This window comes from Rutidosis leptorrhynchoides, chromosome 1 (genome assembly GCF_046630445.1).
Source record: "Rutidosis leptorrhynchoides isolate AG116_Rl617_1_P2 chromosome 1, CSIRO_AGI_Rlap_v1, whole genome shotgun sequence".
NCBI classification, from domain to species: domain Eukaryota; kingdom Viridiplantae; phylum Streptophyta; class Magnoliopsida; order Asterales; family Asteraceae; genus Rutidosis; species Rutidosis leptorrhynchoides.
In genome coordinates, this window is record NC_092333.1 from 160,984,788 (window position 1) to 161,001,521 (window position 16,734).

Sequence of the window (16,734 nt, forward strand, 5' to 3'; positions counted from 1 at the left end):
GCCGCCCCCGTCGCTCAAAAGGTGCCCAATGCACCAAAACCGGGTACTTGTTATGAATGTGGCCAAACGGGACATTTTAGAAATGCATGTCCGAGGAAGAAAGCCAACCCCAACACACGCGGTCGAGCTTTCAACATCAACACCGAGGAAGCCCGAGATGACAATGAATTAGTCACGGGTACGTTTCTCCTCAACAACACTTATGTTACTTGTTTATTCGATTCGGGTGCCGATAAGAGTTTTGTATCCAAGACTTTGACTCATTCTTTAAACACTCCACCACTTCCACTAGATACCACTTATACCATTGAAGTGGCCAACGGGAAACTATTGAGTGCCGACACATATTACCGGGGGTATACTTTAAACATTTTGGGTAATGAGTTTGAAATTGACTTGATACCCATGGAACTAGGAAGCTTCGATGTATTAATCGATATGAATTGGCTAGCCAAAACGAAATCTCACATCCTTTGTGATCTTAATGCAATCCGAATTCCTATCGAGAATGGTGAACCTTTGATCGTCTATGGCGATAAGAGTTGCACCGGACTCAACCTCGTTTCGTGTATTAAAGTTAGAAAACTACTCCGTAAGGGTTGTTTTGCGATCCTTGCTCACGTTAAGAAAGTCGAGTCCGATGAGAAGCACATTGATGATGTGCCAATTGTTAGTGACTATTCCGATGTATTTCCCGACAAATTGCCGGGCCTTCCACCTCATCGACCGGTTGAATTCCAAATCGATCTTATTCCGGGAGCCGCACCCGTAGCACGTGCACCATATAGACTCGCTCCATCCGAAATGCAAGAATTGCAAAGTCAAATCCAAGAACTACTTGATCGTGGTTTTATCCAACCTAGCCATTCACCTTGGGGCGCTCCGATTTTGTTTGTTAAAAAGAAAGACGGATCCCTACGAATGTGCATTGATTATCGTGAACTAAACAAATTGACGGTTAAAAACCGATATCCTCTTCCTCGCATCGATGACCTCTTTGATCAACTACAAGGGTCTTGTGTATATTCAAAAATCGATCTCTGCTCGGGTTATCATCAATTAAGGGTTAAGGGGGAAGATGTCTCCAAAACCGCTTTTTGAACTCGTTATGGTAGTTATGAATTTCTTGTAATGCCATTTGGTCTCACTAACGCACCGGCGGTGTTCATGGATCTTATGAACCGCGTGTGCAAACCGTATCTTGACAAATTCGTTATCGTGTTCATCGATGATATTTTGGTTTATTCTAAAAGCGAAGAAGAACACGAGGAACACCTCCGGTTCGTGCTTGAACTTTTAAGACAAGAACGACTCTATGCCAAATTCTCCAAGTGTGAATTTTGGTTGAAGGAAGTTCAATTTCTTGGTCATGTTGTAAGTGACCAAGGTATTAAAGTCGATCCAACAAAAATCGAAGCCATTAGTAAATGGGAGACTCCCACTACTCCTACTCACATTCGTCAATTCTTGGGTCTCGCCGGATACTACCGTAGATTCATCAAGGATTTTTCTTTGCTTGCTCGTCCTCCAACTGTAGTGACCCGAACTTTTCCATGTTTATATATATTAATTGAGATTGATGTTTACATGATTAAATGTTTCCAACATGTTAAGCAATCAAACTTGTTAAGACTTGATTAATTGAAATAGGTTTCATATAGACAATTGACCACCCAAGTTGACCGGTGATTCACGAACGTTAAAACTTGTAAAAAAACTATATGATGACATATATATGGTTATATATATAGTTAACATGATATTATGATAAGTAAACATATCATTAATTATATTAACAATGAACTACATATGTAAAAACAAGACTACTAACTTAATGATTTTGAAACGAGACATATATGTAACGTTTATCGTTGTAACGACATTTAATATATATATATCATATTAAGAGATATTCGTACATCATAATATCATGATAATATAATAATTTAAAATCTCTTTTGTTATTATAAACATTGGGTTAACAACATTTAACAAGATCGTTAACCTAAAGGTTTCAAAACAACACTTACATGTAACGACTAACGATGACTTAACGACTCAGTTAAAATGTATATACATGTAGTGTTTTAATATGTATTTATACACTTTTGAAAGACTTCAATACACTTATCAAAATACTTCTACTTAACAAAAATGCTTACAATTACATTCTCGTTCAGTTTCATCAACAATTCTACTCGTATGCACCCGTATTCGTACTCGTACAATACACAGCTTTTAGATGTATGTACTATTGGTATATACACTCCAATGATCAGCTCTTAGCAGCCCATGTGAGTCACCTAACACATGTGGGAACCATCATTTGGCAACTAGCATGAAATATCTCATAAGATTACAAAAATATGAGTAATCATTCATGACTTATTTACATGAAAACAAAATTACATATCCTTTATATCTAATCCATACACCAACGACCAAAAACACCTACAAACACTTTCATTCTTCAATTTTCTTCATCTAATTGAACTCTCTCAAGTTCTATCTTCAAGTTCTAAGTGTTCTTCATAAATTCCAAAAGTTCTAGTTTCATAAAATCAAGAATACTTTCAAGTTTGCTAGCTCACTTCCAATCTTGTAAGGTGATCATCCAACCTCAAGAAATCTTTGTTTCTTACAGTAGGTTATCATTCTAATACAAGGTAATAATCATATTCAAACTTTGGTTCAATTTCTATAACTATAACAATCTTATTTCAAGTGATGATCTTACTTGAACTTGTTTTCGTGTCATGATTTTGCTTCAAGAACTTTGAGCCATCCAAGGATCCATTGAAGCTAGATCCATTTTTCTCTTTTCCAGTAGGTTCATCCAAGGAACTTAAGGTAGTAATGATGTTCATAACATCATTCGATTCATACATATAAAGCTATCTTATTCGAAGGTTTAAACTTGTAATCACTAGAACATAGTTTAGTTAATTCTAAACTTGTTCGCAAACAAAAGTTAATCCTTCTAACTTGACTTTTAAAATCAACTAAACACATGTTCTATATCTATATGATATGCTAACTTAATGATTTAAAACCTGGAAACACGAAAAACACCGTAAAACCGGATTTACGCCGTCGTAGTAACACCGCGGGCTGTTTTGGGTTAGTTAATTAAAAACTATGATAAACTTTGATTTAAAAGTTGTTATTCTGAGAAAATGATTTTTATTATGAACATGAAACTATATCCAAAAATTATGGTTAAACTCAAAGTGGAAGTATGTTTTCTAAAATGGTCATCTAGACGTCGTTCTTTCGACTGAAATGACTATCTTTACAAAAACGACTTGTAACTTATTTTTCCGACTAGAAACCTATACTTTTTTTGTTTAGATTCATAAAATAGAGTTCAATATGAAACCATAGCAATTTGATTCACTCAAAACGGATTTAAAATGAAGAAGTTATGGGTAAAACAAGATTGGATAATTTTTCTCATTTTAGCTACGTGAAAATTGGTAACAAATCTATTCCAACCATAACTTAATCAACTTGTATTATATATTATGTAATCTTGAGATACCATAGACACGTATACAATGTTTCGACCTATCATGTCGACACATCTATATATATTTCGGAACAACCATAGACACTCTATATGTGAATGTTGGAGTTAGCTATACAGGGTTGAGGTTGATTCCAAAATATATATAGCTTGAGTTGTGATCAATACTGAGATACGTATACACTGGGTCGTGGATTGATTCAAGATAATATTTATCGATTTATTTCTGTACATCTAACTGTGGACAACTAGTTGTAGGTTACTAACGAGGACAGCTGACTTAATAAACTTAAAACATCAAAATATATTAAAAGTGTTGTAAATATATTTTGAACATACTTTGATATATATGTATATATTGTTATAGGTTCGTGAATCAACCAGTGGCCAAGTCTTACTTCCCGACGAAGTAAAAATCTGTGAAAGTGAGTTATAGTCCCACTTTTAAAATCTAATATTTTTGGGATGAGAATACATGCAGGTTTTATAAATGTTTTACAAAATAGACACAAGTACGTGAAACTACATTCTATGGTTGAATTATCGAAATCGAATATGCCCCTTTTTATTAAGTCTGGTAATCTAAGAATTAGGGAACAGACACCCTAATTGACGCGAATCCTAAAGATAGATCTATTGGGCCTAACAAACCCCATCCAAAGTACCGGATGCTTTAGTACTTCGAAATTTATATCATATCCGAAGGGTGTCCCGGAATGATGGGGATATTCTTATATATGCATCTTGTTATTGTCGGTTACCAGGTGTTCACCATATGAATGATTTTTATCTCTATGTATGGGATGTGTATTGAAATATGAAATCTTGTGGTCTATTGTTACGATTTGATATATATAGGTTAAACCTATAACTCACCAACATTTTTGTTGACGTTTTAAGCATGTTTATTCTCAGGTGATTATTAAGAGCTTCCGCTGTCGCATACTTAAATAAGGACAAGATTTGGAGTCCATGCTTGTATGATATTGTGTAAAAACTGCATTCAAGAAACTTATTTTGTTGTAACATATTTGTATTGTAAACCATTATGTAATGGTCGTGTGTAAACAGGATATATTAGATTATCATTATTTGATAATCTACGTAAAGCTTTTTAAACCTTTATTGATGAAATAAAGGTTATGGTTTGTTTAAAAATGAATGCAGTCTTTGAAAAACGTCTCATATAGAGGTCAAAACCTCGCAACGAAATCAATTAATATGGAACGTTTTTAATCAATAAGAACGGGACATTTCAGTTGGTATCAGAGCGTTGGTCTTAGAGAACCAGAAAATTTGCATTAGTGTGTCTTATCGAGTTTGTTAGGATGCATTAGTGAGTCTGGACTTCGACCGTGTTTTCTTTAAAAATGATTGCTTAACATTTTTGTTGGAAACTATATATTTTTAACATATGAATATTATGTGATATATTAATCTCTTAACGTGTTTGATATTATGTGATAGATGTCTACCTCTAGAACAAGTCCCATTGACTCACCTAATAATAATGAAGAGTCAAATGTAAATTGGAATAATTTGTGGACTGATTCACAAGTTCCCGAAGAGGAACCGGAAGAAGAGTCGGAACCGGAAGAAGAATCGGAACCGGAAGAAGAATCGGAACCGGATGAAGAAATAGAACCGGTGGGGGAAATAATAAAACGGTTAAGTAAAAGAAAATCCTCAACCAACCGACCAAAGTTAATTATGGTCAATGGTGTTTCCGCCAAGGAAGCAAAATATTGGGAGGATTACCAATTCTCCGATGAATCGGATTCCGACGAGAATTTCGATGATGTTATAGAAATTACCCCAACTGAATTTAAAAAGGCAAAAGAAAATAATAAGGGAAAGGGCATAAAAATAGAGAAATCTAATTCCAACCCCGATGAACTTTATATGTATCGTCAACCCCCGAAGTCCTTAAGTTGTAACAATGACCCGGGAACCTCTAAACCACCAGGTTTTTCTAAACCAATGTGGACAACGACGGTTCGTATTAGGGGAACATCATATATCCCTAGAAACTTGGCAAAACGAACCAAAACCGAAGAAGAAGAAACGAGCGAGTCGGAATAAGATAGTTGTATTCGTGTGGTGTAATATATGGAATATAGTGTTCTTATGCTTTATGATATATGTAAAAATTGCTTGTATTAATAAGTATTTTTTTTATGAATCTAACTCTTGTCTATTTTACAGTTTAAAAATACAAAATGGATAGACAACCCAATATTTTAAGAGACCTACCCGGAGACATGATTGATGAAATCTTGTCTAGAGTCGGCCAGAATTCTTCGGCACAACTATTTAAGGCGAGATCAGTTTGTAAGACATTCGAAGAACGTTCCAAGAATGTCTTGGTTTATAAGAGACTTTCGTTTGAAAGATGGGGGATATCACATTGGGAAACCCATAAGTTACGATGTGTTTACTTTGACGCATATATTGCGGGGAACCCAAATGCTATTTTACGCAACGGGTTAAGAAATTATTTTGACTCAATATATCCGAATATTGGACTTCGTGATTTAGAAAAAGCGGCTAACATGCAACATAAAGAAGCATGTTATGCTTACGGATTAGTAATGTTCGCTTCTCACCAAAGTGAGAACAAGAACATCGGGCTACAACTATTAAACAAAACGTTTCCACAAGTGACGGAGTCGGTAATTGGGGTAAGAAATGAGGTTTTTAGATTATTACGGGACTGTTGGACATTACGTAACCCTCGTCCCTTTGATGACGTTACAACACGCTGTCTTATCAACGGCCATAACGGTTATGTTGCACAAGACCAAGGATGGGAAGTAGTCCTAGTAAAACCAGAATGCATGACTTGTTTCTGGACGTATGAATTACGTGTATTTATTGCCTTTGCTGAACGACTTGTGTACTAGCTAGAATTGTCTTCACAACTATCTTGTATCAAAGTTATTGTGTGCTATATTTCATGCTTTATGTAAAATAAGCGGTATTGTAAGTTTGTAAAATATTGTATAAAAGTTTGAACGCGAAATATTATTATAATCAGTTTTTCATATAGAATTGTAGTAGTTGAATTGTATATTAGCTACTAAGTATGAACTTAACGGGTAGGTACTACCCGAATTTAAACTTATAAAACGCTAATATGAAGAAAAAGCTTTTATAAATGAGTTCATATTATGCTACGAAATACTATTAACTACTCTTAATATTCTGTATGATTAACTTGTTCCATTTAACTATTTTGAAGGAAATGGCACCGACTACTCGACACACCGTGAATATGAATGAAGAGGAATTCCGTACTTTTCTAGCTTCAAACATAGCCGCAGTACAGGCTGCGCTACATACCAACAATAACCTTGGATCTAGCAGTACAGGAAATCGTGTAGGATGCACCTACAAAGAATTCACTGCCTGCAAACCTTTGGAATTTGATGGAACCAAAGGACCGATCGGATTGAAACGGTGGACCGAGAAGGTTGAATCGGTGTTTGCCATAAGTAAGTGTACTGAAGAGGACAAAGTGAAGTACGCTACGCATACCTTCACAGGTTCTGCGTTAACATGGTGGAATACCTATCTAGAGCAAGTGGGACAAGATGATGCGTACGCACTACCGTGGTCAGCATTCAAGCACTTGATGAACGAGAAGTACCGTCCCAGAACCGAGGTCAATAAGCTCAAGACAGAACTTAGAGGGTTACGAACCCAAGGATTTGATATTACCACGTACGAAAGACGATTCACAGAATTGTGCCTATTGTGTCCGGGAGCATTCGAAGATGAGGAAGAGAAGATCGACGCGTTTGTGAAAGGATTACCGGAAAGAATCCAAGAAGATATAAGTTCACACGAGCCCGCCTCCATACAACAGGCATGTAGAATGGCTCACAAACTAGTGAACCAGATTGAAGAAAGAATTAAAGAACAGACTGCTGAAGAGGCCAATGTGAAGCAAGTCAAAAGAAAGTGGGAGGAAAACGGTGATAAGAATCACCAATACAACAACAACAACAATTACAACAATAATCGCAACAATTATCCCAACAATCGCAACATCAATCGCAACTACAACAAACGGCCCAACAACAACAACAACAACAACAACAACAACAACAACAACAGCAACTACAACAATCATCCCAACAACAATAATAACCGCAACAACAACAACAATCAGAAGCAACTATGCCAAAGGTGTGAAAAGAATCACTCGGGGTTCTGCACCAAATTTTGCAACAAGTGTAAAAGAAATGGTCATAGCGCGGCGAAGTGTGAGGTCTACGGACCAGGGGTTAATAGAACGAAAGGAACAAATGGTGTCGGAATGAGTAATGGCGGAGCAAGTAGTGTCGGAGCAAGTTATGCCAATGTAGTTTGTTATAAATGTGGAAAACCAGGCCACATTATTAGAAATTGCCCGAACCAGGAGAACACGAATGGACAAGGCCGTGGAAGAGTTTTCAATATTAATGCGGTAGAGGCACAGGAAGACCCGGAGCTTGTTACGGGTACGTTTCTTATTGACAATAAATCTGCTTACGTTTTATTTGATTCGGGTGCGGATAGAAGCTATATGAGTAGAGATTTTTGTGCTAAATTAAGTTGTCCATTGACGCCTTTGGATAGTAAATTTTTACTCGAATTAGCAAATGGTAAATTAATTTCAGCAGATAATATATGTCGGAATCGAGAAATTAAACTGGTTAGCGAAACATTTAAGATTGATTTGATACCAGTAGAATTAGGGAGTTTTGATGTGATAATCGGTATGGACTGGTTGAAAGAAGTGAAAGCGGAGATCGTTTGTTACAAAAATGCAATTCGCATTATACGAGAAAAAGGAAAACCCTTAATGGTGTACGGAGAAAAGGGCAACACGAAGCTACATCTTATTAGTAATTTGAAGGCACAAAAACTAATAAGAAAAGGTTGCTATGCTGTTCTAGCACACGTCGAGAAAGTACAAACTGAAGAAAAGAGCATCAATGATGTTCCCATTGCAAAAGAATTTCCCGATGTATTTCCGAAAGAATTACCGGGATTACCCCCACATCGATCCGTTGAATTTCAAATAGATCTTGTACCAGGAGCTGCACCAATAGCTCGTGCTCCTTACAGACTCGCACCCAGTGAGATGAAAGAACTGCAAAGCCAATTACAAGAACTTTTAGAGCGTGGTTTCATTCGACCAAGCACATCACCGTGGGGAGCTCCTGTTTTGTTTGTCAAGAAGAAAGATGGTACATTCAGGTTGTGTATCGACTACCGAGAGTTGAACAAACTTACCATCAAGAACCGCTACCCACTACCGAGAATCGACGACTTATTTGATCAACTACAAGGCTCGTCTGTTTATTCAAAGATTGACTTACGTTCCGGGTATCATCAAATGCGGGTGAAAGAAGATGATATTCCAAAGACTGCTTTCAGAACACGTTACGGTCATTACGAGTTTATGGTCATGCCGTTTGGTTTAACTAATGCACCAGCTGTGTTCATGGACCTTATGAACCGAGTGTGTGGACCATACCTTGACAAGTTTGTCATTGTTTTCATTGATGACATACTTATTTACTCAAAGAATGACCAAGAACACGGTGAACATTTGAGAAAAGTGTTAGAAGTATTGAGGAAGGAAGAATTGTACGCTAAGTTTTCAAAGTGTGCATTTTGGTTGGAAGAAGTTCAATTCCTCGGTCACATAGTGAACAAAGAAGGTATTAAGGTGGATCCGGCAAAGATAGAAACTGTTGAAAAGTGGGAAACTCCGAAAACTCCGAAACACATACGCCAGTTTTTAGGACTAGCTGGTTACTACAGAAGGTTCATCCAAGACTTTTCCAGAATAGCAAAACCCTTGACTGCATTAACGCATAAAGGGAAGAAATTTGAATGGAATGATGAACAAGAGAAAGCGTTTCAGTTATTGAAGAAAAAGCTAACTACGGCACCTATATTGTCATTGCCTGAAGGGAATGATGATTTTGTGATTTATTGTGACGCATCAAAGCAAGGTCTCGGTTGTGTATTAATGCAACGAACGAAGGTGATTGCTTATGCGTCTAGACAATTGAAGATTCACGAACAAAATTATACGACGCATGATTTGGAATTAGGCGCGGTTGTTTTTGCATTAAAGACTTGGAGGCACTACTTATATGGGGTCAAAAGTATTATATATACCGACCACAAAAGTCTTCAACACATATTTAATCAGAAACAACTGAATATGAGGCAGCGTAGGTGGATTGAATTATTGAATGATTATGATTTTGAGATTCGTTACCACCCGGGGAAGGCAAATGTGGTAGCCGATGCCTTGAGCAGGAAGGATAGAGAACCCATTCGAGTAAAATCTATGAATATAATGATTCATAATAACATTACTACTCAAATAAAGGAGGCGCAACAAGGAGTTTTAAAAGAGGGAAATTTAAAGGATGAAATACCCAAAGGATCGGAGAAGCATCTTAATATTCGGGAAGACGGAACCCGGTATAGGGCTGAAAGGATTTGGGTACCAAAATTTGGAGATATGAGAGAAATGGTACTTAGAGAAGCTCATAAAACCAGATACTCAATACATCCTGGAACGGGGAAGATGTACAAGGATCTCAAGGAACATTTTTGGTGGCCGGGTATGAAAGTCGATGTTGCTAAATACGTAGGAGAATGTTTGACGTGTTCTAAGGTCAAAGCTGAGCATCAGAAACCATCAGGTCTACTTCAACAACCCGAAATCCCGGAATGGAAATGGGAAAACATTACCATGGATTTCATCACTAAATTGCCAAGGACTGCAAGTGGTTTTGATACTATTTGGGTAATAGTTGATCGTCTCACCAAATCAGCACACTTCCTACCAATAAGAGAAGATGACAAGATGGAGAAGTTAGCACGACTGTATTTGAAGGAAGTCGTCTCCAGACATGGAATACCAATCTCTATTATCTCTGATAGGGATGGCAGATTTATTTCAAGATTCTGGCAGACATTACAGCAAGCATTAGGAACTCGTCTAGACATGAGTACTGCCTATCATCCACAAACTGATGGGCAGAGCGAAAGGACGATACAAACGCTTGAAGACATGCTACGAGCATGTGTTATTGATTTCGGAAACAGTTGGGATCGACATCTACCGTTAGCAGAATTTTCCTACAACAACAGCTACCATTCAAGCATTGAGATGGCGCCGTTTGAAGCACTTTATGGTAGAAAGTGCAGGTCTCCGATTTGTTGGAGTGAGGTGGGGGATAGACAGATTACGGGTCCGGAGATTATACAAGAAACTACCGAGAAGATCATCCAAATTCAACAACGGTTGAAAACCGCCCAAAGTCGACAAAAGAGCTACGCTGACATTAAAAGAAAAGATATAGAATTTGAAATTGGAGAGATGGTCATGCTTAAAGTTTCACCTTGGAAAGGCGTTGTTCGATTTGGTAAACGAGGGAAATTAAATCCAAGGTATATTGGACCATTCAAGATTATTGATCGTGTCGGACCAGTAGCTTACCGACTTGAGTTACCTCAACAACTCGCGGCTGTACATAACACTTTCCACGCCTCGAATTTGAAGAAATGTTTTGCTAAAGAAGATCTCACTATTCCGTTAGATGAAATCCAAATCAACGAAAAACTCCAATTCATCGAAGAACCCGTCGAAATAATGGATCGTGAGGTTAAAAGACTTAAGCAAAACAAGATACCAATTGTTAAGGTTCGATGGAATGCTCGTAGAGGACCCGAGTTCACCTGGGAGCGTGAAGATCAGATGAAGAAGAAATACCCGCATCTATTTCCAGAAGATTCGTCAACACCTTCAACAGCTTAAAATTTCGGGACAAAATTTATTTAACGGGTAGGTACTGTAGTGACCCGAACTTTTCCATGTTTATATATATTAATTGAGATTGATGTTTACATGATTAAATGTTTCCAACATGTTAAGCAATCAAACTTGTTAAGACTTGATTAATTGAAATAGGTTTCATATAGACAATTGACCACCCAAGTTGACCGGTGATTCACGAACGTTAAAACTTGTAAAAAAACTATATGATGACATATATATGGTTATATATATAGTTAACATGATATTATGATAAGTAAACATATCATTAATTATATTAACAATGAACTACATATGTAAAAACAAGACTACTAACTTAATGATTTTGAAACGAGACATATATGTAACGTTTATCGTTGTAACGACATTTAATATATATATATCATATTAAGAGATATTCGTACATCATAATATCATGATAATATAATAATTTAAAATCTCTTTTGTTATTATAAACATTGGGTTAACAACATTTAACAAGATCGTTAACCTAAAGGTTTCAAAACAACACTTACATGTAACGACTAACGATGACTTAACGACTCAGTTAAAATGTATATACATGTAGTGTTTTAATATGTATTTATACACTTTTGAAAGACTTCAATACACTTATCAAAATACTTCTACTTAACAAAAATGCTTACAATTACATTCTCGTTCAGTTTCATCAACAATTCTACTCGTATGCACCCGTATTCGTACTCGTACAATACACAGCTTTTAGATGTATGTACTATTGGTATATACACTCCAATGATCAGCTCTTAGCAGCCCATGTGAGTCACCTAACACATGTGGGAACCATCATTTGGCAACTAGCATGAAATATCTCATAAGATTACAAAAATATGAGTAATCATTCATGACTTATTTACATGAAAACAAAATTACATATCCTTTATATCTAATCCATACACCAACGACCAAAAACACCTACAAACACTTTCATTCTTCAATTTTCTTCATCTAATTGAACTCTCTCAAGTTCTATCTTCAAGTTCTAAGTGTTCTTCATAAATTCCAAAAGTTCTAGTTTCATAAAATCAAGAATACTTTCAAGTTTGCTAGCTCACTTCCAATCTTGTAAGGTGATCATCCAACCTCAAGAAATCTTTGTTTCTTACAGTAGGTTATCATTCTAATACAAGGTAATAATCATATTCAAACTTTGGTTCAATTTCTATAACTATAACAATCTTATTTCAAGTGATGATCTTACTTGAACTTGTTTTCGTGTCATGATTTTGCTTCAAGAACTTTGAGCCATCCAAGGATCCATTGAAGCTAGATCCATTTTTCTCTTTTCCAGTAGGTTCATCCAAGGAACTTAAGGTAGTAATGATGTTCATAACATCATTCGATTCATACATATAAAGCTATCTTATTCGAAGGTTTAAACTTGTAATCACTAGAACATAGTTTAGTTAATTCTAAACTTGTTCGCAAACAAAAGTTAATCCTTCTAACTTGACTTTTAAAATCAACTAAACACATGTTCTATATCTATATGATATGCTAACTTAATGATTTAAAACCTGGAAACACGAAAAACACCGTAAAACCGGATTTACGCCGTCGTAGTAACACCGCGGGCTGTTTTGGGTTAGTTAATTAAAAACTATGATAAACTTTGATTTAAAAGTTGTTATTCTGAGAAAATGATTTTTATTATGAACATGAAACTATATCCAAAAATTATGGTTAAACTCAAAGTGGAAGTATGTTTTCTAAAATGGTCATCTAGACGTCGTTCTTTCGACTGAAATGACTATCTTTACAAAAACGACTTGTAACTTATTTTTCCGACTAGAAACCTATAATTTTTTTGTTTAGATTCATAAAATAGAGTTCAATATGAAACCATAGCAATTTGATTCACTCAAAACGGATTTAAAATGAAGAAGTTATGGGTAAAACAAGATTGGATAATTTTTCTCATTTTAGCTACGTGAAAATTGGTAACAAATCTATTCCAACCATAACTTAATCAACTTGTATTATATATTATGTAATCTTGAGATACCATAGACACGTATACAATGTTTCGACCTATCATGTCGACACATCTATATATATTTCGGAACAACCATAGACACTCTATATGTGAATGTTGGAGTTAGCTATACAGGGTTGAGGTTGATTCCAAAATATATATAGCTTGAGTTGTGATCAATACTGAGATACGTATACACTGGGTCGTGGATTGATTCAAGATAATATTTATCGATTTATTTCTGTACATCTAACTGTGGACAACTAGTTGTAGGTTACTAACGAGGACAGCTGACTTAATAAACTTAAAACATCAAAATATATTAAAAGTGTTGTAAATATATTTTGAACATACTTTGATATATATGTATATATTGTTATAGGTTCGTGAATCAACCAGTGGCCAAGTCTTACTTCCCGACGAAGTAAAAATCTGTGAAAGTGAGTTATAGTCCCACTTTTAAAATCTAATATTTTTGGGATGAGAATACATGCAGGTTTTATAAATGTTTTACAAAATAGACACAAGTACGTGAAACTACATTCTATGGTTGAATTATCGAAATCGAATATGCCCCTTTTTATTAAGTCTGGTAATCTAAGAATTAGGGAACAGACACCCTAATTGACGCGAATCCTAAAGATAGATCTATTGGGCCTAACAAACCCCATCCAAAGTACCGGATGCTTTAGTACTTCGAAATTTATATCATATCCGAAGGGTGTCCCGGAATGATGGGGATATTCTTATATATGCATCTTGTTATTGTCGGTTACCAGGTGTTCACCATATGAATGATTTTTATCTCTATGTATGGGATGTGTATTGAAATATGAAATCTTGTGGTCTATTGTTACGATTTGATATATATAGGTTAAACCTATAACTCACCAACATTTTTGTTGACGTTTTAAGCATGTTTATTCTCAGGTGATTATTAAGAGCTTCCGCTGTCGCATACTTAAATAAGGACAAGATTTGGAGTCCATGCTTGTATGATATTGTGTAAAAACTGCATTCAAGAAACTTATTTTGTTGTAACATATTTGTATTGTAAACCATTATGTAATGGTCGTGTGTAAACAGGATATATTAGATTATCATTATTTGATAATCTACGTAAAGCTTTTTAAACCTTTATTGATGAAATAAAGGTTATGGTTTGTTTAAAAATGAATGCAGTCTTTGAAAAACGTCTCATATAGAGGTCAAAACCTCGCAACGAAATCAATTAATATGGAACGTTTTTAATCAATAAGAACGGGACATTTCACCAACCGCTTTAACTCACAAGGGAAAGAAATTCAATTGGGCGACCGAACAAGAATCCGCATTTCAAATCTTTAAAACAAAGCTAACCACCGCTCCTATCTTGTCACTTCCCGAAGGCAATGACGATTTTGTTGTGTATTGAGACGCCTCGAAACATGGTTTTGGGTGTGTGTTGATGCAACGAACGAAAGTCATTTCTTATGCTTCTCGACAACTCAAAATTCATGAACGAAACTACACGACACATGATCTCGAACTCGGAGCCGTTGTCTTTGCACTTAAAATGTGGAGACACTATCTTTATGGAACCAAGAGTACTATCTTTATCGATCACAAAAGTCTCCAACACATCTTCGACCAAAAGCAACTAAACATGAGACAACGAAGGTGGATTGAAACCTTAAACGATTACGATTGCGAGCTTCGTTACCATCCCGGGAAGGCAAATGTAGTAGCCGATGCCTTAAGTCGAAAAGAAAGAGCGGTGCCTCTTCGTGTCCGAGCCTTAAACATCACCATCCACACAAACCTTAATAGCCAAATTCGGGTAGCCCAAGATGAGGCTCTCAAGGATGAAAACCTTTCACATGAGCTCTTGAAAATTCTCGTCTCTCGATTCGAAATTAGGGAGACCGGACTCCGATATTACGCCGGAAGGATTTGGGTGCCTAGTTATGGGGACCTACGAAACCTTATTTTAGATGAAGCCCATAAGTCACGATACTCGATTCACCCCGGTGCCAATAAGATGTACCACGACCTTAAACAACTATATTGGTGGCCGAACATCAAAAGGGACGTAGCTACTTATGTTTCCAAGTGTTTGACATGTTCCAAAGTCAAAGCCGAACACCAAAGACCGTCCGGATTACTTCAACAACCCGAAATCCCGCAATGGAAGTGGGAAAGAATAACAATAGATTTTATCACCAAACTACCAAAAATGACGGGCGGTTATGATACCATTTGGGTTATTGTTGACCGTCTCACCAAATCCGCACACTTTCTCGCCATGAAGGAGACCGACAAAATGGAGAAACTTGCACGATTTTATATCAAGGAGATCGTAGCCCGACATGGTGTACCTTTATCGATTATCTCCGACCGAGATGGCCGTTTTATTTCTAGATTTTGGCGTACCTTGCAAGAAGCGTTAGGAACGCGTTTAGATATGAGCACCGCATATCATCCTCAAATCGATGGACAAAGCGAACGTACAATTCAAACCTTAGAGGACATGTTACGAGCTTGCTTGGTTGATTTTGGAAAAGCTTGGGACAAGCACTTACCTCTCGCTGAGTTCTCTTACAACAATAGTTATCACGCGAGTATAAAAGCTGCCCCATTCGAAGCATTATATGGCCGAAAATGCCGTTCTCCTCTTTGTTGGGCCGAAGTAGGCGACGTACAAATCACCGGACCCGAACTCATTCACGAAACCACCGAGAAGATCGTTCAAATCCGAGATAGGCTTCGGACGGCCCGGAGTCGTCAAAAGTGCTATACCGACAAAAGACGCAACGACCTTGAATTTCAAGTCGGTGACCACGTCATGTTAAAAGTCGCACCTTGGAAGGGTGTAATCCGTTTTGGGAAACGCGGGAAGCTAAATCCGCGGTATATTGGTCCTTTCGAAATCTTGGAGCGTATTGGAACCGTTGCTTATCGTTTAGATCTTCCACCTCAATTGAACTCCGTTCATCCTACCTTCCATGTATCTAACTTGAAAAAGTGTCTTGCCGAACCCGATATCGTCATCCCTCTCGAGGAACTTACTATTGATGACAAACTTCATTTTGTGGAGGAACCGGTTGAAATTGTGGACACCTCCGTCAAGACATTGAAACAAAGCCGAATCCCGATTGTTAAAGTCCGTTGGAATGCCAAAAGGGGACCCGAGTTTACTTGGGAAAGGCAAGATCAAATGCAAAAGAAATACCCTCATTTATTCCCGGCTCCGGAAACGCAAGATCCCGAGGAAGAAACAACGACTACTACGCCTACTTAAATTTCGGGACGAAATTTCTTTTAAGGAGTAGGTAATGTAACATCCCGCCTTTTCTGTTTACTTTTCCGTTTAACTATTTA